This window comes from Mesocricetus auratus, unplaced genomic scaffold (assembly GCF_017639785.1).
Source record: "Mesocricetus auratus isolate SY011 unplaced genomic scaffold, BCM_Maur_2.0 Super-Scaffold_100018, whole genome shotgun sequence".
Taxonomy (NCBI): Eukaryota; Metazoa; Chordata; class Mammalia; order Rodentia; family Cricetidae; genus Mesocricetus; species Mesocricetus auratus.
In genome coordinates this window covers 33,392,530-33,417,931 of record NW_024429199.1, presented here as the reverse complement: position 1 = coordinate 33,417,931, position 25,402 = coordinate 33,392,530, and positions in this window count along the sequence as shown.

The window sequence follows — 25,402 nt, the reverse complement described above, 5'->3', positions numbered from 1 at the left end:
GCTCCTGTGGTGGAAACCAAGCAGCTGCCTGGTGTTTATCTGCCTTATGCAATGTTTCCATCATACTCCCAAACAGAAAACTACAAGGGAGAAAGGGAACTCTTCCTGTTCCCAAACATCTAGCTCCCCCACTATGCTTTCAGATCAGACTCAGACACCAACCTGGGTCCCCTCCACATGGGGGAGTCTCTGGGAGCTTTGCTCTCACTTTTGACAAAATCTGGCTCAGTGCAGAGACCTAACCTTGTGAATCTTTTAATCAGTGTTGCTGAGGGCAGCAAAGTTAGACCACATCATCCTGAAGGCAACATCTCCAGGATCCTTCAGTGTGATGTTGTGGAATGCTGTCTTCCTTTTCCTGACAGCCACTGAGAATTCCAGCTTGTTTAGCCTGACATTTTTCCTTCAAATTCTAAGAACATTGTCCACAAGCTTTCTTCTGAATCTGCTTTTAAATGTTTTCATTAACGAGACTAAGGACTCCTTGAGGGAACCCTGATGCCCCTAGTAACAACACAGCAAGTGTTAACAAAGTTAAATTGAAGTGAATTCAGCCTGAGGTAGCTTCTGTACTTTGAGTTCCTATGTAACAAACTGCAACTGAACTCAGTAACTCACCAACTAAAACCCTAGGTTAGGGATACACTTCTCTAGCAAACAGTGTACGAATCTCAGGTAGCCACAAAATGCCAGCTGCTCAGAGCACATTCGAAGGAGCTGAACACAGAACTCTAGCCCCACAAACTGTGCACCTCACTTCAGTTTTCTGCCCTAAACACAGTCTATGCACTGTACAGTTCTTCTGACCTCAGAGCCACCTGTTTTGCAAATTGTTCTTTGCTCAGACTGTTAGGCTTAAAATTTCTAAATGTTTTCCCTTTACTAAGAGTGAGTTAAGAAGAGAAGAAAAAGCAAAACTATGAATGACATTTTAGATGGAAACTCTAGGATCAACCAGCAGTTAGTGTAACAGAAGAGTGGTTCACAGATCTCTTTAAAATTTATAATTATGACAAAACTATAACTTGAAGCAAAGTAAATTTCTGTAAGTTTCCATTTGAGGGGGAAATATATTCACTTGAATATGAGGTTATGTTAGGACTTCCAGGATGAAGAAAAGGTAGTTACCATATTTATTGTGTAATAATATCCTCTGAATTGAAACATCCCATGGTGGAGTCAAGCACATTAAGTAATACACAGGAAGTAATACACCAGCTTCAGGAAGTTCCTGAAACTGACCAAATGTACAAGAGACCTCCCTCCCCATGGTTGTATAAGCAGTAAGGACTGCTGAAAACAAGACCACTTTAGCTTCCTTGAAGAAACTCTCCAACATGTAGAGTTACTTGCAAGTTGGGCAGACAACTTCAGTCTTCCAGCCCTCATGACCCTTCACCCATGCTGGGGTCAGCTTCAGTGCCTTCATAGTAGCTCCTGAAGTGACTCCTCACCCTCACAGCCCTGTAAGTAGCTTAAATAAAATGTATTAATTCTCCAAGTTGGATTTGCATGATATCTTTACTTTGGTCTTTCATCATTTCATTTGTGGAATGAGTAGACATTTGTTCGTGTCCTACCAGGAATATTGTCGCACATTTCCATTCTGTGGAACTATGGAAGAATCGTAATGGTTTTTTATAATTTCTATAACAAAAACATGTTTTATAAATATCTTAAAATAGAAAAGATTTCTTTCTTTCACAGATTCAGAATTTTTAGTCCTTTGTAGTAGGCATAACATGTAGAGTAGCTAACATGACACACAGGGAGCAGAGGGAAACATGACAAGAAGGGGCCAAGGAAAGACACAGCCCCGAATGGCACACTCTCAGTAACCTGCTTATTCCAACCGGGCCCTCGCCTTCCACATTTCCTCCAGCTTCCAAAAGCCTACTTAGACTCTGAATCTATCACTAGACTAACTCATTTATAATGTCAGAACTCCTAACACTTCACAAATATACCAGCCCATGCTCTCCTATACCTTAGACATTTTTCAGTCCAATCAAGAGTAAACATCACAGGAGGCAACATGATTTTGACAGGAAAGGGAATGCAAGGAACCACTAGATGGAGACACCAAAGAAGGCAATATGGTTTGGGTCACACAGGTGACACTACTGACAGTAATTTATTAGTGATAAGAAAATAAGGAATCAGGAAAGAAGATAACACTAAAGAAAGCAAGCAGCTAGTTGATGCAGTAAGTTCTTAGATGAGGAGAGAGGGAGTGCTCAAGTGAGGAGGGGAGGAGGGTTGGCTAATATTGGAAAAGAAGCTGCATTTCAAGAGTTTGTTTTGGAGAGACGCTTTTACTAATTAATCTCTTTATGGTGTGTGTGTGTGTGTAAATATGTAAGGTTCCTTTTGTCAGTCCGTTGAAAATACGCACCATATCCCTAATTAATCAAACAGAAGATTTAGCCCTTAATGACAGACTCTACTGACAGGCACACAAGGCCCAACCTCTCATTACAAGGAAAGTGGGGAGAAAGCAAAAGGCAAATCCTACTTTGTGCTACACTTGCTGTGATGAAACACTATTACCAAATCAACTTCAGGAGGGAAGTGTTTATTTGACTTATGTATCCTAAGAAGCAGTCCACTGAGGGAAGCCAAGGCAGGAATTCAAACCAGGTGGGAATCTGGAAGCAGGAGCTGAGGCAGACATAATGGAGGATTTCTGCATACTGGCTTGCTCAGCCTGCTTTCATAAGGAACTCAGGACCACCAGGCCAAGGACCTAGCACCACCCACAATAGGCTTTGCCTTCCCCTGTCAATCACTAATTAAGAAAATGCTCCATAGGTCTGCCTACAGGAGGGCATTTTCTCAATTGATGTTCCTTCCCCTCAAATGACTCTAGCTTGTGTCGCGTTGGCATAATACTAGCCAGCACAGCCACTATTCAGAACAGAGCAGAGCAAGGAACAAAGCAAGTGACCCACAGACTGAGTAAACAATTATAGAAGTCTCAGGTGGCAATGGAATCATCTGCAATAAATGTAGGATCCAGGCCTGGAAAGTAGCCTCCAATGAGCTCACATAGGGTCAGGCCTCTTCTGCTGAGCAAGGGATTCCATGTCCCATGTCACATCTCCAAGTGAAGCAGAAATATTAACTCTAACCTCCAAGGTCTAAATCTCTTGGATACATAGCAAATAAGGCATTTAAGAGAAATATCCAACTGCTTGTATAGTGGAATTTACATGGATTGCCAGTTCTGTTTCGTTAAATGGAAAAGGACAATTAGGGACCATTTATTTGCCTTTTATTTAATGTAAGCACACAGAGAAAATGGATAGTAGTTTGATAATTACTTAAAATTTATTTTCCAAGTGAAATGTTTAATTTAAGTCACGGCCAGATCTTTTCTGTGTTTCACTGAGATAGAATGCCTATTTTTAGAGACACAAATTAAGATTAACTACTGACCTTCTTGGGTTTGATTTTTACTGCTCTCATTAACAAACAGTAGAAGTGAATGAAGGTGCTGATATGAAGCTGATTTAAGAAATAAAGCCAATGCTTATTCATTGAATGGCCTAAAAACTAATTGATCTTTTGATAAAACATCTAATGAACAAATTTCTTTGATTAGTGGGACAGTCTGAGGAAGACTGTGTAAAGATAAATATGTCACAAAGTCTGTAGCTTGGTTTCTAATCACATATTTTTGAAGAGCAAGAATGTGTGACAAAAAGTTTTAACATTTGAATCTTTCTAAATTACTTCTACATCTTAGAGTGAATGTAAACTGTCTTATTTGAATTATTAATTACATTGTCTATGTTAAATTCATCTTTTTTCATAAAAGCATTTTATACTTATCAAAATAATTCCCATTTTAAATGTCTTTGCAACATGCCAAAACTAAAGGTTTTTGTTTCTTTTATTTTTCTTTCAGTCAATATACCTTACTGTGAGTCATCTGGGAGGTCAGTAATTTCGTGTCTTGGGAAATGATACCTCCTAGGCCTACAGCTGACACAGACATTTGGGAAGGTCAAAGTATATTCAGTTTGTAGCCTTCGGTCTACAGCGCAAGAATGGGAAGGGAAGTACCATGGTCTGTAGATACTGGGGAAGGTGAACACATGCTAAGCAGTTAGTGCCTAATTGCAGGTGCATTAGTGACAGCAATAAGGGAACAGAGGCTCAGCTACACAGAATCACTCTCAGCACCCTGAAAAGTTCCCTTAATGTTTTAAGGAGCTCACCTTGACCTAGTCAAACCCCAGAATACGTGGCTTTGTTGCAGAAAACCATTTCAGGACTAGCCAGTATGAAATAAAATTTTATTAAAATTAGAATGGTACTTAAAATGGAATTAAAGTACACACACATATGCATAGGCATGGGCTTCTCAAGAAACAGTGGTAGTTTATTGAAAGATGTCTTTAAAATAGAGAAGCATGGGGGTTGAGAGAAACAGAAGAGAAAACATACCCAAGGGCGGGTATGGGTTCCTCAAGGGAAATAGCAATCTATTGGCTGGGCGTTAGCAGCATGTACTATTTTGGGGACACTCAATTTACACTCAAATCATTGCTAAGAGATCTCCCCACCCCCAAGTTTGCTCTTTTTTTCATAAATGAGATTATAGAATGGTTCTGGAGATGCATTGGGTGGAATTATATCTGGATATGATAAAACCAGGAGACTCCGGGGTTTAGCAAGAGTTTTGGATGAGGTTCCTAAATTTGCAGAGCTTTAGCTGTGAAGGGAGAAGGTCCTCAGCAGGGGTTTCCTGAACTAGAATTCGTATTTCTAAACTGGTAGTGTGGCTTCATTCAAACTTCTGGATGAGGGCATCCTTTCCATTCTCATGCCTTGAAGGTTGGTATTGTTATTGTTCCTCTACCCAACATCATTAGGGAGTCAATGACAACTTGTAAGCAGAGAGATGAGAATTATCAGTTATTGGCTGGAAGGAAGAGAACTTACTACAAGATTTCTAACATTTAAATTTACCAGAATATAAAGCAGGCATTTAAATATATATTGTTTATTTACTGATTGATGTGTGTTTGTGTGTGTATATGTGTGTGTGGGAGAGAGAGACAATGAGGGGGGGGGGAGGGAGGGAGGGAGGGAGGTAGGGAGAGAGGGGAGAGAGAGAAAGAGAAGGCACTCACATACGTATGCAATATGCTAAGGCATGTATATGGTCTGAGGACAACTAATTGGAGTAGGTCTATTCGCCTACCAAAGTGCTTGTTCTGAGACTTCTGTGGGATCCAAGTAATAACTCCGTGAGGCCTTCCTGACAATCTGAGGTTTCATCTCCCAGAATGTGCAGACATTCCCTTCAGTATCAACAATGAGGGAACTTCAATAGGTTGGGGCTTTTTTGGTAGATCTCTAACTTTTTTGATAAATCTCTTGGGTTTTCAAAAGCAAACTGACAATCTAAGCTGTTATTTGAGTGGATTTCTGTCAGATGTGCTCAGTGTACTGGGTTGGTCATGAGAGAATGGATAGATGCCTAGCAAACTTCAGAAATGGAGACAATGGAGGGGAAATGCCAGACACCAAGCAGGAATGAGAGATAGGGCTAATACTCCATACCACTGCCCTACAATATCCATTCATTACTTCATTCTTAGATACCTATAGACCTTATAAATTCTCTGGTTTATCTATAAAGCAGCATTTATATAAAAACATAAAAATAATGACCAACACATATCCAATGGGAGTTACAGAGGGCATCACATCATTTTATGTTTAAATAATAGAAGCAATTTTCAGAGCAGTTCTATGTTTTTGTGAAAAGGTTATTAAGTGGTCCACAAAGAATTTTAATTTCTGGGATGTGTCTGGGGGAAGCAAATACAATGTTACATTTGTCACATTTAACTATAAGTTCCATTGACACTCTTCAGAATCTAGTTCCCATGGAGATGTACAGTCTGGTCACTTCGTGTCCTGCTCACCTGTCTGGCCAGCTAAAGTAAATGATTGATAGATTTCTGAAAACAGTCTACATGCTGTCCCCACCTCATCAATCCTGTTTTGTCTTGGATTATTTTTTAGGAATCTCAGCTGCATTTCTAATCTCAGTAGAGTTGCATGTGGTACCCATTGTGGTGATATATTGTTTATGATCTAATAGAGCTTGCCTGAAGATCAGAATGCAAAGCTAGCCACAACCATAGAAGCCAGGCATTGGTGGTACACACCTTTAATCCCAACAGCCACACTAGTTTGCTATACAGGCTGGGCAATGGTGTTGTATGCCTTTAATCCCAGAACTAGAGAGGAATATAAGACAGGAGTTCAGGATCTCATGTGGGATTTGGCATTCAGTCTTCAGTATTCAGTTTCCAGTCACAGTGAGGACAGGATCACACCAGCATTGTTAAAGATAAGAACTAGAGGCTGGCCCCTTTGCTTCTCTGATCTTCAGCTTCAACTCCAATATCTGTCTCTGGATTTTTATTTTTTCATGCTATAACCCATGATATCATTTCATTTTCCTTTTACAGGTAGGAATACTGAAGTTTAGGGAGAAGACCATTTGGGCTACTGATACAAACAGATTTTTTTCTAACCCCATTATGCTCGATTTCTTAACCATTAAGGCCCACACAGATCTGCCAAGGTTCTTCATCTGGGTTTGCCGATTGGAGCTGACAAGCTGTTCTGAGAAACAAAATGTAGAGTTCCTTTTGGGTTTTGCAGAAGGGACCAGCTTTAATTTAGTTCTTATTTCTCCTGGGAGATCCTTTTCCATAGTTGTAGATTTTTCTCTTCTTTGGGACATTCTGCCCTGTGTACCTAAGTATGTGTGTGGAGTAATTGGGCATGCTGTAGCCTGATCATAGTTTGTTGTTTCATAGGAAGAAAGTAGGCCAAATTCCTGCCCCAAAACATGCTCTGAAATATGTTGGGGTTTCTTCTAGAAAATGCACTCAAACAACTCCAAGTCTTCAAAGATCCAGTAAATAAAACTCAAATTCGCCCATGCTAGTTAGTTTATTTATATTTTGTCCATTTGACACAAACTGGTTTAACCTGGGAAGATGGAACTAGAATCTAGAAAATGCCCCCATCACATGAACCTTAGGCAAACCTGTGTCTTAGGTATTTTCTTGATTGATGGTTGTTATGAAAGAATGTAGCCCACTGTGGGTAGTGTCACCCCTGGTCAGGTGACCCTGAATTTCTATAAAAGCAAGTTGAAGGGTCACGGAGAACAAGCTAGTAAATAGCAATTTTCTATGGTCTCTGCTTCACTTTCTACATTCAGGTTCCTGCTTGAGGTCATGGCCTGACTTCCCTTGGTGATGGGCTGTGATCTGGAAGTGTAAGCCAAATAAACTCTTTTCCCTTAAAGCTACTTTGGCTTGGCAAGCTTTGTAGCAGCAATAGAAGGCAAACTTGCACAGCACCCTTGCCTTTTACATGATGTGATGCTCGCAGACTAGAAACTTGGTTAGGGAAAGATCCTATTCTAGCACTTGAATGCCCTTCAAGTACTATGTATCATAAAATGCTTTCTTTTTCTCAACCAGTTACACACAGTGTAGATGCCTCATGCCTTCTCTTACTCTCAGGCCTGTGTTTTGCTCTCAGTAGGTACCTTGTCTTTCTTTCTCCTTCAAATAGCTTCCGAAGGACAGTGCAGATAAGAGATGACTGAACTAAATACTATAGCTTCCCTGCATAAATGCTCAGTAGGCAAAATTAAGATAGTTTGATGGGTTTTTTAAGTATCTAGTTTGCAAATACTTCTGGCAGTATCCTATGATCTAGTAGCCTTGGGTTCAACTGCTTGCCTAGCAGTTATAGGCTACATGGAGGAAGAAGGATACCTTGTAGAAGATGAAGGTCTCTTCTGTATGCTGCTTCTCCTTGCAACATCTCAAATATGGATGTGAGAGTCATGTCTTACTGTCTTTCTTATAGCAGAATTAAAAGGACGATAAAACAAATCCTGTAGTTGGGAAAATGAGAGGCTCGTTAATATAGTTTGTTGCAAAGACGAAGACTAATCTTTGATGTCAAGAATATGATAAAAGATAAAACTTCAGACACCTTAGAAAGAATCAATTGTAGAAGCTATACAAATATGTAAGAAATATTTTAAAAATAATGAAGAACTCCCCCACACATGTTGTCACTGCTGTAAAACTTATCTTACTTTTTCAAGTTTATTATCCCTGGACTAGTGGGATAGATTTGTTCATATTCTGGAGAAATGATTCCACTAATTACTTTTCATGTGATAATAAGATGTGCCATATGAAATGAAATCTTTGGAGGTTTGTAGTTTATTATATAGAGATGTTTAGGGCATAGCCTCTGCCCTTAAGTAACTAGTTATTGAAACATGTGTTGTTTCAACTAACATTTATTGAATTCCCTTGAGGGCCCAGAATTTGTCTACTGGTTATGGAAATATATGGGAAACTCTCATACCATGAGAACTCCAGGCCACACGGAGAGGGACATAAGGAGGAATTCATGTTCAGTGCAGTGTGATTGAGGGTGAGTACAGACTGCAGTGAGCTCTCACAGTAGCAGTGAGTGGGGATGGAAACAGCACAGGATGCAGGAGTAGAGGAGAACTGTGTGATGTGTTGGGAGATAACTCTCCACTGGGTTTCAAATGTTGCTAGATATCTTGTAGGCAGGTACATGATGTATTAATTCCCATTGCTGTGATAAGAACAAAACACTTTAAGGGACGAAAGACTCATTTTTGGCTCATGGTTTGATAGTGCATTCATCGTGTTAAGGAAGACATGGTGGTGGGAACAGTTCTCTTATGTAACAGAAAGAAAATTAGACTACTTATATCTCAATGTCCTGGGAAACAGACACCCTAGTAAGTAGTGCTGGACTGCAAACCTCAAGGACCCTCAGCCTAGAGATATGCTTCCTCCACCTAGGTTCTACTTACCAACATTTCAACAACTTCCTAAAACAGTGCCAGCCGCAAGTCCCCAAACAGTGCCCTTTCCTGGATAACAACTGCACAAACACATGACCCTGTGGGGGCCATGTCACATTCAAATAAAAATGACTGGGGCATCATTTAGTCTGGGTGATCTCTTAAGAGTGTCTTTACAGTGTCTCGAAAGGCAGATGTCTCTCTCCTGCTCAGAGTGGATGTACTTACTGTCTACTTGGGTAGGGATAATGTCTTCCTCTGGAGGCTGCCCATTATCTTAGATTTGAATTATCAGAAATCAAAATTCCTCTTCTAGCATGGTACCCAGGTTTCACTGAACATATAGGTATTTCCCATGTGCATCCGTAAGGCACTGATGGGAATATGCTGACCTGGGCCATGAACAGTAAAGTCTTTGTGTCTCAGATACGGTCATCTCTTGCTTCTGCCAGCATCTATATAATGGGAGGAAAGTGACTCGTTAGTTGTTTCTAGAACAGTCTCTGACTCTTCGAAGCTCTTTGTGTCTACTGCTATAGAAGTCTTCCCTGTGTGTTATTTATTCAAAATCTCAGGCTTTGGCAGCATCTGGAGGTTAAAGAGGGATGTACTTGACCTTGGAGCTAAAATCTAAAATGAGATGAGAGAAGATGCTGTAACAAAATAGTTAAAGACCTTCCTTTTATTGCTAATGGCACATGTGAAGCTGATATCAGGGACAATCTAGAAGAAAATAAAAGGATTTCATCAAACACATCATATGCCAATAATGGTTATGGTGTATTGGAGATCAGTATTGGAGATCAGATAATAGATACTTATCATCTAGGCCCTGAATTATTATAGATGAAATAAGTTTTCAATTTTCTGATTTTACCAAGTATTATAAGTGCCCTGGTTGTCTTGCCAACCCAAATTATGTCTTGTTTCTCCAGGAGTGCATCTTTGTCCCAGCTTTAGTCACAATGAGTCAAAGCATTTAGTCAGCTGAGCTGTCAAATCATATGAGGCACCTGTCCTGCTTACTCCCAGGCTAAGTGAGCTCCTTCCCCAGTTGTAGGACCAGGGATTTCCTGTTTGTAGCTTAATGGCAAGACTTGCTAGCATCCTTGTAAATGTCAAAGAACTCAAAATAGCTACACATCTGAAGAAGTTACATTGTGAACCAAATTAGGTCTTATGTGACTTGGCTCTCTCCTTAAACGACTTGGCTCTCTCCCGACTTAAGCCTTTGAATATGTCTACTTCTGTTACATTTTCTGCTCACAAAAACAAAGGTATTTGTTGGGATTGCTTGTGCTCTTTGGCATCCCCAGGAACAGTACTAGACTCCTTCAGGTGGATACATTCTCCCTCATTTTACTTTTATTAAGGAAATGACAGATTACCAGGATATTAGCATGCTGATAAAAGCCATACACCTCACAGAAATTTTTTTGAAATTTAACTCAGAAGAATGTTGCTGGCAAACATAATTAGGAAGAAACCACTCCCAGCTGAACCAAGGACAATGCAAGACTCTTGAAGCCCAAAGTGGGGACTCTTACCATGGAAGACCAGAGCTCGGCAGCCTGTGTTTGGCTATCACTACTTTCCAGCTTGCGCACTGCTGGGTCAACAGTCTGTAAGCCATTCTCCTTTCTGTCTGTCACAAGGGACGGTGCTAGAAGAAGGGAGACATCTATCTCAGACACCTGGAAAGTCAAAGTGTCCAGGCAGTGTGATGTCACAAAAGGAGTTTCTGTTGGTTATTGTTTTAAATTTTGCTTTTATCTATTTCTGCATGCCTTCTTAATGCTCTACTCTGGAAAGAATTCCTAAGTCCATACACACAGCTCCTTCTTTATTCTTTCCCTTGTTTTTGTTGTTAAATCAACACCACGCTCACAGGTAGGAATTGTCCTTGCTTAGAGAAAAGCATCACTACTGAGACGAGGTTCATCAGCCTGGTTGGGACACATCATGTTGTTGGATTTGTGCAATTTATCTCAAGCTCTGTGCTAATCCTCCTGCTGTTGTCTCTGCCAGATTTGTTGCCCACAGTCACTTTACCACCCAGTGTGGCATATTTCAATACAAGGAGCTAAACCCTCTCCCTGTGAAGAGTTATTTTGTCTGCAAAGACCTAAATCTAATACAAAATTCAACTGAGTCCCCTCTTATTCAATAAAGTAAAAAAAACCATCTGTCACCTTCCAACTACTCAGTTGTCAAGATGGATGCCTGAACAATTGTAATGCTCCATTAGTCTCATAAACAAGGTAATGGGAGCCAAGGACTCCTGGTCATTTGTTTACTGGTCAGTGTGGTGTCTACTTGGGAAGAAGCTGAGCATCCATAAAGATATTTCAGAGCACCTGCAGGCACATACACAAACATACTCTTCGCCTGCAATCATTTTGTATCTGTGACAAAGGCAATCTACTACAGACAGACTTTGGGCAGTTATATATCAAGCTGTGGAAAGCTGTTTTAACTGTTTGCTATGGAGAAGTGTTTTGGAAGACATAATTTGAAAAGTAAAGGATGGGGTCTTAAAGCGACTCAACCTTCAAGCAATGACTGCTCAATGTTGTGCATTAGGCACACAGAGGACTTGCTCTGTTGTTTGGAGAGGGAAGTTGAGATTTAGGAAAGAAGAGAGAGGTTTCAGCTAGTGTTGGCCTTTTTGAAAAGAAATGACTGTTTCTGGACATTTTGTCAAAGTGAGAAAACTTTGCACGGATAGACTTTTGTTGAAACCAGTAAAATGATTTTTGTCCAGGGAAAGTGATTGCTCTTCCCAAGTGGAATTTGAAAAGGCAATACATACATGAATTAACTCTCTGATTGATATGATTTAATAAAATGATAAACTTTACACAAACAAACCAGGGTAATGGATAACAGTTTAATAAAATTGTCTGACTATAAATGTTAGGAACCCCGATGTTTATGAAATACTTAACAAGTAGGGGATGCCCCTCTGGCTGCTGAAACGAAGCATAATCAAATGTTTTGCTGTTGATTGGAAGAAGAAAAGGACAGAGTAAGAGTCAGGTCTGTAAGCAGCTTAATATCTAAGAGGAAAAAACCAGGATAGAATGCAATAAAGGTATTTCCAAATCCATATTTTCCAAAGTGAGTGATGGAGGTCCACTCTGCTGACATTCCCATGAAAGATCTCTCTCTCCTGAGACAGGAAGTGGGGAGAAGGGTTGCCAAAGAAAAGTGAAAGAGAGATCAAAACCTTAGCTATAACCCGTATATATGTTCATCCAAATATAAGCCTTGAACCTCCTGTAAATCTGCACCTGCCATCATCCCACATTTACTGTCTCTAACAAGAGTGTGTATCATCATTTCTTCCTGTTTTTATCAGCTAATATAATATCTTTATTCTTACCTGGGGATTTGTTAGGAAAACTCTCAGCCCACATGGTTTTCAGCACACTGAATTTCTTCAAGCTTTCTAAGCAATCCCATGTCTTGTTTGGTGGAGATCATGGTCACTGATAGCTGTGACAGTTTGTCTTAGTTGTCAACCTGATGGAATCTGGAATCAACTATGAGGTACACCTTTTGTCAGGTCTTGTAAGGGTCTTTTCTGGAAGAATGAAACAAGAGGAGAAGCTCCTTCCCCAGAGGTAGCTTTTGGAGGTACCCTTTTGGAGGTAGTCCACACATAATGAAACCAGAGTGAAAAAACTTGCCTTTTGCTTCTCTGAATTCTTGATTCGTGTGTGCATTACCCTGTGGATGCCTTACCTCCCATTCATCACCCATGTCAGATTCCAACTCCTTTAGCCATACAATGGGACTCAAGGAAATGTCACAGAAGGGGGTTTTACACCTGGCTAAGAACCCATAGCCGGTGAAGTCATAGGGCCTAGAGTAGAATTTTCCTAAATGGCCATCTGTCAATTTGTCTTCTAAATATTTGTGTTTATGCCCAAAGACCCGAGTTGCTTTCAACCTTGGTCAGAGGGGCTTCTTTTGCCTTTGGAAGAAGTCAATGCTGAGATGCAAAATAAGATCAAAGTGCTTAGAATAAAGACTGGGTATTCAGCTATGGTAGTTTGAATTGAATTGGTACCCATAATCTCATAGGGAGTGGCACTATTAAGAGGTGTGGCTTTGTTGGAGAACATTGTTGAGGCTGTGATAGACTATGGGAACATTTGGAAGTTGGACTAAATGCACTTTGTATTATGATACTGTTAGACGCTTATGGGGTCCAGGGAGTAGAATGTGGACATTTGAATGTAATTAGTCCCATAATCTCATAAGGAGTGGAACTATTAGGAGGTGTGGCTTTGTTGGTGTAGTATGGTCTTGTTGGAGGAGGTGTGTCACTAAGGGGGCAGGCTTTGAGGTTTCCTATGCTCAGGGCACTGTCCAGTGTTTCAGTCCACTTCCTGTTGCCTTTTGATCAAGATGTAACCAGGACCATGTCTGTCTGCACTCTGCCATGTTCTCAATGATGATAATGGACTGAATCTCTGAAAGTATAAGCCATCAATCTCAATTAAATGTTTTCTTTTATAAGAGTTGCTATGGTCATGGTGTCCCTTCACAGCATTTGAAACTCTAACAAGACAGAATTCTTCAAAGGGTCCTCAAGCCAGACTTAGGGAACACTGAATAAAAGGAAGCAGAAAAAGTGTATGAGCCAAAAGATGGAGGGGTGTGAAATGTCCCCTGGACATGGAATGGCTATTGTAACTATGAGCAGTTACCTACAAAAACCACACAAGTTCAAACCACCCAAAATTTTGGCATAGATGAGGCAGATTATCTCTAGGACCCACTCCTTACTTAGCAACTGCTGGAAATGAAGAGTTGCAGGAAGGAAAGTCATTCCTTTTTTGAAGATGTGGCCTTTGGTAGAGTTGTTGAATTCCAGTGGGTGGTCCTACCCATCTGTACACATTTATTTGCACAGTTCTCACTGTGGGTTATTTGAGAAAAATGACAAGAAGTTGGGAGTGGGTTGTTGAGGAGAATATGGGAGAATTATATGGGGTAAGTTGGGAATGCATGTGGTCATAATTGTTTCAGTGTATGAAAATTTCAAGAATCAAAAATATAAATTAGGACAAATTTAAAAATGAAATATACAAGGGTAACAAGTTAGTGACTCATGTTGCTGTGGATTTCTTTTTTTTTAATACATAATATGAATCCCAACAAACAAGGTTGTAGAGGTAAAAAGCTACCAGCTTCAAATTCAGTTGTTCTTGAAGAATGTGTCTCAAGACAGATGTTCACCTATCCAGATTGCCCAGAATATGTGTGGGAAGGTGCAAATTAAGGACATGGCATCTCTAAAATTGAGAACATGGCATCTCTAATGAGATGAATTGTGAAAATACTGACCTTAGTGTTTGTCCTGGGAAGTTTATGCTAGAAAGACTTTTGTTGATGGAACTTCTTTGACTTAACCAGGTCAAATTTGATGAAATTCATATCCTTAGAAGTTTAGAATGATTACTCTGTTATTGGCCTGGAGTTATTAGTAGGCAATGATGGAAACGGCAGAAACGAACACCTAGCCGACTTGATGCAATCATAAATTTTCAGTATCCCTCTCTTTTCTGTTGAGGGATAGAAGTGAAAACCATTTTCCTTGCATAATTTAATTAACCTGTCACTTTATTTTGGAGGCTTGCTAATTCATGATCCAAAAGGACTGATTTACGGTGCATCATGCAAACAAATGATAGATGCCGAGGAGAATTAAGCAACTGAAGCATAATGTGATGGCAACATTATTTTTGAATTAACATCAATTATGAAATGAGTTCAAAAGATATTTACTGCCTAAGCTGTAAAACCTGAGTTTTATTGGCCTTAATTTTTAAAAATCTCTTGAGAATTTACTGCTATTTTGTACTCAAATGTTAAGGTAATGTTGAAAGTCACTAATTGTTATCCTGCAATGGTACAAATTATTTAATTCATTCTGTGTGTTTATACTTATTGATGCTACTTATTATTCTCATCAAAATATCCAAAAGTTTGGCTGGAGAGATAACCCAGTGGTTAAGAGCACAAAATGTTTTTGTAGAGGACCAGAATTTGGTACCCCACACCCATATTGGATGACTCACTCTAACTCCAGCTCTAAGAAATTTGATGCCCTTTTTAGGCTTCCTGGGAATTTTCCCAAGCACACACATATGCATAATTTAAACAGTAAAATAAATCTCTTCTTGAAAGAGTCAAATCCATGATAGTTATTAATGATTATCAAAACATGCTCAGAGAATGCTGCCATAGCAAATTAGCTTACAAAAATGCCAGTGGTGCCAAAAGAAAATTTGAAAGTATGATGAAGAATGGAAACACAGACACTTTGGCAGACTGTTGTTTAAATTATTTAGGTGCTAATAATTGATTAAAAAATTGTTCCTTAATATCAATTTCCTGAAATTTTTTTGCTAAAGTTCTTGTTAGACTATTAGGAGGTTATCTTGGAAAATATGAAATTTTTATTGAGTGTTGGCAGGTTGTAAATTAATAATTATGAGTATTCTACATTGGAGACATTTGTAAGCAAAGGATAGGGAGTGAGGCCTGTGGAGAAGTATGAATTCTGAAGATGGAAATTATTGCTCCCATGACCTAATGGCACATTCTTCCCGGTAGAGAACTATTGCTTTGTTGTTCAGAGTCCAAGCAGGGAAAGAACCTAGGGATAAAAGAATGGGAAGCAGGTGATGGATGGAAGGATCTTTTGTGTACTATAGAAAGTTTTGTATGCTTATAGGAGTTGGCTACAGGTAGTTAGGTTTAACTACATGACATGTGAATGGGATTCTTGGAATATGGCCTCTATGTATACACAGCCACAACCATCCTTAGACCTAGATAGGAGGGTGCCATGGCCATCACCTCTACCCTTCCCTCGGCATTTCATAGCATCACTTCTCTGGCCCTCTTCTGATTGTGATTCACTCTCTAGAGCAGCAACTTGTGGGACTAACATGCCAGGCTCATCTAGAGCTCAAATTTACTATCTTATTCATGCTTATTTACCTGGGATCCAGAATTTTCTTTCCAGCAATGTTGAATTTGATTCAAGAATTCTGAAGCATTTTTATAGTCTGTTCTCCTGAAAATGTCAATCCACAGTTTTTTAAAAATTTATTTATTTATTTGTTTAATTTTAAATAGCTTGTTTTACATGTCAATCCCAGTTCCTTCTCCCTCCCCTCCTCCCGCACTACCCCCCCATCCCCCCCCCCCATCCTCCCACCCTATTGCCCATTCCTTCTGCATAGGTGATATCTAAAATCTATCGTTTAATTCAGTTGATAACATTTATGCCAGAAAGATACCCAGTGGGAGGTTGTGCAAGCCTGTGAATTGACTGGGTGGGCATGAACATGGGGTACCTGTTGTTGTGGGATACCTAGTGGGAGAGAAGAGAGTTGCAGCTATGAGCTGAATGCTAGACCATGGCTTTTCTTCAACCCTGTGTTTGAGTGCAGGATTATAAGCATTCTATAGGAGATTTTATTCCTCTGTGGTATTATAAAACTGCATTTGTTGAACTAGGACAGTAGAACTTATTATACCTAGCTGAGTGTACACTTGATTTATAGCGTTTAAATAATTATACAATAGCACATGGGTTTCCAGTTGCCATCCTGTCCCACCCTCTGCTTATGCTGTGATTTGTATGCTGAGTATCCCATATGAAAAATTTTGGGTTTACCATGGGTAACCTGCCATGGTTACTAGACTAACATTTCTAGAATGAAACTCTAAACTCCTGATTCCTCATAAGTAGAGTTGTGAAAGGTCACACTCCAGGAGCCAAAACACAGGATGGGAGGTAAGAAATAAACCTCTGTTGTGGAATATTATTTGAAGATGTGTTTATGTTGTGGAATATTTGTTTAATGATGAAAAGATGTGTCGCATTCATTTATGTTGCATTTTTTTAACTCTGCGAAGCTGTGTTACTTTGCCTATCTAAAACACCTGATTGGTCTAATAAAGAGTTGAACAGGCAATAGGTAGGCATGAGAAAGGATAGGTAGGGCTGTTAGGCAAAGAGAATAAATGGGAAGGAAAAATTCAGAAGAGAGATTAAGGAGCAAGAAAAGGGGAAGGAAAGGAGGACATCAGGGGCCAGCCACTCAGCTACTCAACCTGCAATGGAGTAAAAAAGAAAGGAACATAGAATAGAGAAAGATAAAACTCCAGAGGCAAAAAGGTAGATGGGATCATTTAAGTTAATAAAAACTGGTGAGTAACAAGCCAAGCTAAGGCCGGGTATTCATAAGAAAAGAATAAACCTCTATGTATGTATCTGGGAGCTGGATGGCAGGCCTCCCAAAAGGTAAAGAGCCAAAGCATAAAAAACCAACAACAATGGGGCTCTCTGTAAAGACAGAGTTGATGCCTGTAAATTATCTGCCAGCATTTCTCCTGCCTTGTGTATGCCCAGCAAACAGCACCTCTCTTTATTAATTCTGCAGTCTGTGGACTGAGAATGCCAGGGTTTCATCAGTCAGAGTGAGTGAAGTTTGTTGTACTCTTAAAACGTGTGATCAATTTTTTAACATCATAAATGTTCCCACAAAAAGATATGTTGTCACCTAAATAATTTAGCATTTACCCTAATTGGTGAATTCTGGCACTTGTCAAAGTATTTACTGATGAACTCTGCAGCAATGACATCCTGAGAGAAGACACAAATTTCATTTTAAAATGTCTTTTAAGTGGGAGAAATTTGTGCCTTTCAAATTTTAATCTGCCTGTTACTTTTGTTTTCATATTTGGCGATTCTAACAGCATTCATCCACCCACACTTAGCCAGTGATCCCCAAATCACCCATTTAGGTTCCTAAGCATACTGCATTCTAGACACCCATTTTGAATTCCAAAAGATCCAGCCTGTGTTATTCTTTTAAGGCAGTGATTAGGGAAGTTAGGTTTTCTCTCTGATGCCATTGTCCATTAGTGCAGTAGGATTTGGATATGACTGAACACTTTTGGTGTGTTCACTCTCTTAGGAAAATAAAAGGTTTGTATGCTGAGATGTCTCCTTTTAGTCTTCTATTTAAAACTATATAAAAGCATTTGCTATAGTGTTACTTAATATTCAAATGCAAATTGTATGGATATACATAAATAATCTCTTTTATTGTTTGATTTAACTTAAGGCCCATTCCACAAGATTGAACCCATAACCAATAATGCTTGGGTAACCAAGAACCAGTGACTACATAGCCCAGAGTCCTAGAGTGAAACAAAACACTACTGGTCTAAAAGAAAGTATCTAATAGGACATAGAAAATCTGTCTACAAGTATCAATAAAATGGCTCCTAATGATATTCTGCTCAGATCAATGCCTTATCCAGTCATCATCAGAGAAGCTTACTCCATGAGCAGATGGGACAGATGCAGAGACCCACAGACAGACACTATACAGATAGAGAGTTTAATGGGATGTCTCCATCAAATTCTTCTCAGAGCTCAGGGGGCCTTGCAGAAGAGAGAAAGAGTGTAAGAGCCAGAGGGAATAGAGGATACCAGGAGACCAAGGCCCTCTCAATAAACTAAGCAAATATCATATGAATACACAGAGACTGAAGCAGCAACCAAAGGGATGAATTTATACCAGGTTCCCTGCATATATATTATAGCTTTAGCTTGATTTTTTTATGGGAATCCTGAGTATGAGAATGAGTGAGTCTCTGATTCTTTTGTCTGCTCTCAATACTTTTTTCCTTCTGTTGGGCTGCCCTGTCCAACTTAGATATGATGGTTCTTGGTACATCTAATTGTATTTCATTTTTGTCATGTTTGGTTGTTATCCCTTATAACCCTATTATTGTTCTAATGAGAGACAGAAAGGGAGTGGATCTGGAGGAGAGAGGGTGAGGAGGCACTGGGCAGAATAGAGGGAGAGGAAATTATAATCAGGATATTTATGAGAGAAAATACTTTATTTTCAGTAAAAGAGAGAAATGAAAAAATACTGCATGCTGGGACCAGCATAAGTTTTGATCACACTATAAGTGAAATACTATCCTTCTAGCTGGGCAGTGGTGGCACTCGCCTTTAATCCCAGCACTCGGGAGGCAGAGGCAGGCAGATCTCTGTGAGTTTGAGGCCAGGGTGGACCAACAACATCCAAAACAATACAGAGACACCCTGTCTCGTAAAAACCAAAAAAAAAGAAATGAAAAGAAAAGAAATACTATCCTTCTAATGAATAAATCTCATCCTTACAAGAGTTGATTCAACCTTAGTTCAAGAGTTGATCGAGTTTATCCCTCTATGAAAGAAGATGATGCTAAGTATGTGACTCATAATTATTTCAGGGCCTTACAGAAACCCCATAATATTTCACTTGTATATGTGTTTTTAGAGCTGACCACTTGTTATTGGGTAACCATTGGTGTGTGCTTCCCTGTGGAAGGCTATTCTCTTGCTCTCACCATTCCTTAGTGACTGCAGTTCTTTGCGTAGGGCTGAGTCCTCTAGGGCTTTCCCCCATCTACTTTAGCCTGTCTCTTCCTGTCATTCTTCAGCTCATGCTTAGGTATGGTGAGACTTTACGGATGTAGCTTCTGACATTACTAGGAGACACAATCTCACCACATATTCTCTGATCATCTGGCTCTTACAATCTTTCCTTCAATCTCTTCCACAGTTTCTGAGCCTTACATGCTGGAGTTGTTTTACAGATGTATCTGTTGGGACTGGGCTCCACAACTTTTCCATTAATTGGTTGTGATTTTCAAAATTGTCTCCATATATTAGACAGATGTTCCCCTGATGACCAGTGAGTACTATACTTGTCTGTGTGTATAAGGACAAATATTTAGAATGTAGATTGGTGATGGTTGTAGGTTCTTCTCTAAGATCCACGACTTCAGTAGTCCTGGGTAATTGTCTAGGTTTCCTGTAGTAGGCATGTGTTCTCTTATTGATCAATCCAATTGGAGAGCTGTTGGTTACTGTCAATGTATTATGCCACTAATGCACACTTAGAGTTATTGTGCCATGTGGTCACTGTTTTGTTTCATAGGTGTTATAGCTGGGTAATATTGTTGCTTCACTTCCTTAGAAGCTTGCATTATACCTTTTGGTACCGGGAAACCTAGTCCTCATTTTTCTGAGTGTGGAGACTACATGTGTGACCATTATATCTCACAGAATATTATTTGCTTTTGGTCTTTCTGGCTTATTTTTTCCTAGTTCTAGAGCCAAAACATATAACTTGTATGTGTTAGCCTCGTACTCTATCAACAAGCTGGAATCATAGTCCTCTGTTGATTTTCTGTGGCTAGCAAGACATAACAGAAACTAAACTTCTGTGCTTAAAGAAGCTACTGCAATTCAGTGGTAATGTGCTATAAATAAAGTTTGATTCAGTTCTGTCTTTGTCTATTGAAAAAGAAGTTTCATTGATGAGGCTTTAGGAGTACACTTACCTGTGTGTGTAAGGATAAATGTGTCCAAAGGATTTAACATTGCCTTCCATAGATGCTTGTTCAACCATGTTTATTTCTACTTTGTTCATAACAGCTAGAAAGTGGAAATAACTTCAATGTCATTTAACTAATGAATTGATAATGAAAATGTAGTACACATAAACAACAGAATACTTTTGAGTTATAAATAAAAATGGCATCATGAATTTTTCAGACAAATGGATGGAACTAGAAAAGATGGTATTAACAGAGGTAACACAGAACGCAGAAAGAATTGTTGCACGTCTCTCTCATCAGAGACTTCTTGCTCCAAATTTTCAGATGTGAGAAAATATATTGGAGAAACAGCAAAAATTAGGAAAGTAAAAGAAATCATTGCCAGTGTGGGATGGTGGGGGGAGCAAAAGGAGAATAGCAGGGTACATGTGATCTGATCATGGAAAGGGGGAAAATGGGACATGGCTCTAATCAGGGATGAGGGAAGCAGATAAATATGAAGGGTAAATAACATGTCTGAAAAACCCCAACATCTGAAAATTTCATAAGGAATCATACTATTAACTATAGTACATATAGGCTTATGTGTATAGTTATATGAATTTTTTATCTTGGTTAACAAAACTCTCTCCAAGAGCCATCAGCTTACTAACACCCCCCCCATACTAGGCATGAGAAGCTTTCTTTTGGGTTGTAGATTAAAGGTTGTCCAAGTGATACCCAAAACATTACAGTTTATTGCATTGTCTTTGGTTGTTCCCAGAGGTAGAAGATAAGTCTCTATTGCTGAAGACACCATGTACTTCAGACAGAGGGCCCAGATACCCCTGAGTTGGAACTAACCCGAAAACCTCTTCCCCGAGGACTAGCTTTTATATACCAGAAGGCATCATGCAAGTTTCCAAAGGAGTGAGGCAATCAACACTCCTATCCAGGTATGATGCCTATGAACTACAACAACCAGATTGGCACATGACACTAAGGGTGTGGCAGTGTCATGCACACCTGCACAGTGACCAACAGCTCTCTAGTTAGACTTAAGACCCATTTAACAAGAAATAAGAAGGAAGTTATGCCTGGTACTGGAAACCCAGCCAACTACTCAGGGCTAGTGAAGATCTTGGAGGAGAACCTACAACCACAATTTTACTAAACCAACATAATCCCTAACTACACCTGGCTTTTTTACACAGGTTCTGGACATGGGACTTGGGTCTTCATGATTTTGAGGCAAGTGCTTTGCCAACTGAGTTGTGTCCCTACCCCCTCATTTTAAATCCTCTTTCACTTTCACTGTTTCTTCTCTCCCTTTCAAGTATATGTATATTTGTATGCATATATATATGTATATGCATATGTATATGTATCCCCACAGTCCTTTTGCGGGATCTGTTATAAACTGCACTTCCCTATGGTAAACCCATGGGTCAATGTTTACAATGTATATTCAGACCTGTCTCAGTGCCCACGGCAGGTGTGCTGGCAATGTGTATGTCGTAAATAAATGAAGTAGAACTGGATTATTTCACAAAGATCCAAGATTCTAATAACAGGTTACAAAATTCACACAGAGCTATAATTTGACAGGCAGAAATTACATACCATGCAAGAAAATCAGATTTCTGTCTCCCAAGCCTGTGGCATCTGCTAGCTTCACTGATTAAATCAACCTAGTTTACTTTGTTGCCTGGGCATAGGTACAGAGAAGAAGACTACAGATGCCAAATTCTTTGGAAAGTAATTTGTTTTGAGCCTTCTGTGTTACTCTTGCCATAAAAGTGTTTAATATTTAAGAGAATTTGGTTTAAGTTGATCACAGTGAGAGTCTAGGCTGATAGGAATAGTTACTTCATCTTAGAAAATATTGTCCCTCAAGTTCCCATTTCTGCCCAAGTGTTCTTTCTTGTTGTTCACATGTGGGAGCTGCCTTCATCTGTTTCGCTCTGTCTTGTAGCTTAATACAATGTCATGATGCCACCAATGGTTGGAAGAACTACTTTGTGGACCACTATATCAGCATCAACAAAGGCAATGAACAGTCTGGTGTCCAGTTGTCATTAAGGCCCCATAGACAAATTCATAAACTAACAATCCTTCTGAAGTCCTAAATATTTGTAGGTCAAAGAATGAACTTGTCATACCATTGCTCTGGCTGTATGTCGTATAATATGGAATTTAGAAGTGTCACTCTTTATGGTACAATCCTGAGAATCCCCTGAGAGCTACAGAGAGCAAGTACCTTCATTTTACAGCAGAGAAAATGAACACAGGAAAATAGAAGAGCTGGTTCAAGCTCCCATTTCTCATACTGTCAGTATGGCACGATGATGCCTCTAGGCCATGCTTCTCCCTGGCTCTGCCCTACAGGACACAATAAAAATGAAAATTAGCCAGAAGAGGAAGACGAGAAAGGTGAGGGCACACAGTTTTGCTTAAGGACAAGAAATTGACTGTCTTGCAAGGATAAATGAGAACAATACCATTTTAACTAAAGCCCTTAGAAAACTAGTACATAGAGCATCCACAGATATTTTCAATTGCATGGTGTTGAAATTTCCCAGCTGATTTCAAGATGAACTCCTTGCATGCAACGTGGTGCACCTGCACTATTGTTAGATTCAGATTTGATGAGTACTTTCTTTCCCCTAAATGGCTTTGTTTGTGCTGGGAACATGTGTAGCAGAGTGCCAGCCTAGCACCAACAAAACTCAGAGTACAATCCTCAGGAACAATTTGATCCCCAGTGTATCACCAACGAAAGCAACTCCATTTTAATGTATGTCTGGGGCAAAATTGTGTTTCTTTGTTCCTCCTCTCCCAAACATGACAACATTTCATTCACAAACAGCCACACCTGGGGTATTTATTACATGCACACCACTCTCAGCCACTTTGTACATTTCAACTCGTTAATTTTCACAATAACTTTAGGAATTCAGATCGGTAATTATATCGGTTTACAGCTGAAGAAATTGAAGCACAGATTGGGTAATAAATTGCTTGAGTAGGTTTTGAACCCATTCCACAACCTTTCCTTTTAATACTAGTGTCTATAATCTCTGGAGTGGACATTAGCTGTGCACTTCTCTGGTAGAAACCTTGTAAGTGATGAATGTTTCTCAGTGAAGGAATTCTCCTCACTTAAATTATTGCCAAACACAAAATGTGTTTTATTTATTAAGCATCTTACTCCAGCAGCAATAAACACTGTAGTGGAGCCATTGTGACCTCAAGATCCAAAGAAATAAAACAAGACCAAAGAACCTGCCATCACAGGGGCTCCTAGGCATTCAAGATGCTGATGCCAGCCCAGTGTTCTCTTGCTGCTTTTTGGTAAGATTCTGTAGGAGATGGAACAGTGCTGACATCACAGTGAGTGCTCGTGTCTCAGGTGAGTGTGCTGTGGTGTGTAAATGTCCTATAAATGGAGTTACCATTCCCATCCATCGCCTTGAAACTACTGCATGGACACACACACACACACACACACACACACACACACACACACACACACGCGCGCGCCATAAACATAAAAAAATGATTTTAAACAAACATAATAGCAATACAAATTTAAAATCCTAAACAAACAAAAACGCCCTTTTCCAAACAAAATTACAGTCATAGATTCCAAAATACCTGCTCTTAGCAGGGCACTTTTTAGCCTCTGGGGAAAGACTTTGCTGAATGTGTTGAATGCGTGCATCTGAACACTAATGAGGAGGTCAGAACTTGCAGGTGTGACTCCCACAGCAGGCAGTGGTGACAGGCAAAGCAGTGCTGCAGGCAGAGAGCGAGCTGTAGAAGCAGCCCTGGAGCCCTCTGATATTCTGACATAGGCAGTCGGGGGAGAGGAAGGGTAAACTGGACATGGTAGCTCATGGTTCACAACTTAATCCCAGCACCCGGGAGATGGTGACAGGAGGGTCACGACAAGATCAAAGCAAGCAAGTCTAGGAAACATGATGAGTTCCAGGTTAACTTAGGTTAAAGGGTGAGACCCTATGTCAACACTAACACCACCCAATGAAACAGACAAATGAGAAACCTAACAGGGAAACAGCTCCTGTGTTAAGGAGGGAATCAAAGTTTTGATACCTCAGGACCCAAGAGAGAAAATACTCTTAAGAGACTTCGATGATGATCACATCAAACCTACTGAAAGATTACTCTTATAGAGTAATCTTTATTTTGATAAAGTGATTTGGGGACCAGAGTGGGGCCTGGATTCTTAGGATTATTATACCTGCAGTGAAACTCCGTTGTCAAAAGCAACTTGGGGAGGAAGATGTTTTCACACTCATACTTCCGCATAACGATTCATCATTGAGAGAAGTTGTGGAAGGAACCCAAGCAGGGTAGAAACCTGGAGGCAGGAGCTGATGCAGACATCATGGAGGGGTGCTGCTTACTGACTTGCTCTTCATTACTTGCTCAGACTGTTTTCTTGTAGAACTCAGAACCATCAGCTCAGGAGTGGTCCCAAGTACAAAGGACTAGGACCTCTCCATTCATCACTAATTAGGAAAATGCCTACAGGTTTGCTTACAGCCTGGCCTTATGGAGGCATTTTCTTAGTTGAAGTGCCTTCCTCCTGAATAACTCTAGGTTGTGTCAAGTTGACATAAAACCAGCGTAACACAGTCTGAGCAGATATGCTGGTGGAAATAGGAACTCAAGCAAACCTTCTATTTGTTTATATGACAGGAGTACAGGAGGAGCGAGGAGAGGAGGAAGAAAAATGAGGAGTGAGGAGAGGGAGAAGGGGGAAGGAGGAAGGTGGAATGGGAAAGGAAGGGTTGCTTTGGGGCTCTGAAAACAGAGGAAGTTGAAAACAGGGGTTGAAAACATCATCATAACTACCAGGAAGGAAATATTTGCCCATGTGAAATTCAGTTCTTAGGGGTCCCAGACCTTGATGTCCAGGCACACTCTGAAACCTGCTCCGCAGTCTGATTCAGACAATATTTGATTTCTGGAAAGAAAGATTGTAATAAAACTTGTCAGTCTACAGCACAGTTCAGGGTTGAGAAAGAAAATCTCCCTGTGGACCCATGACCATAA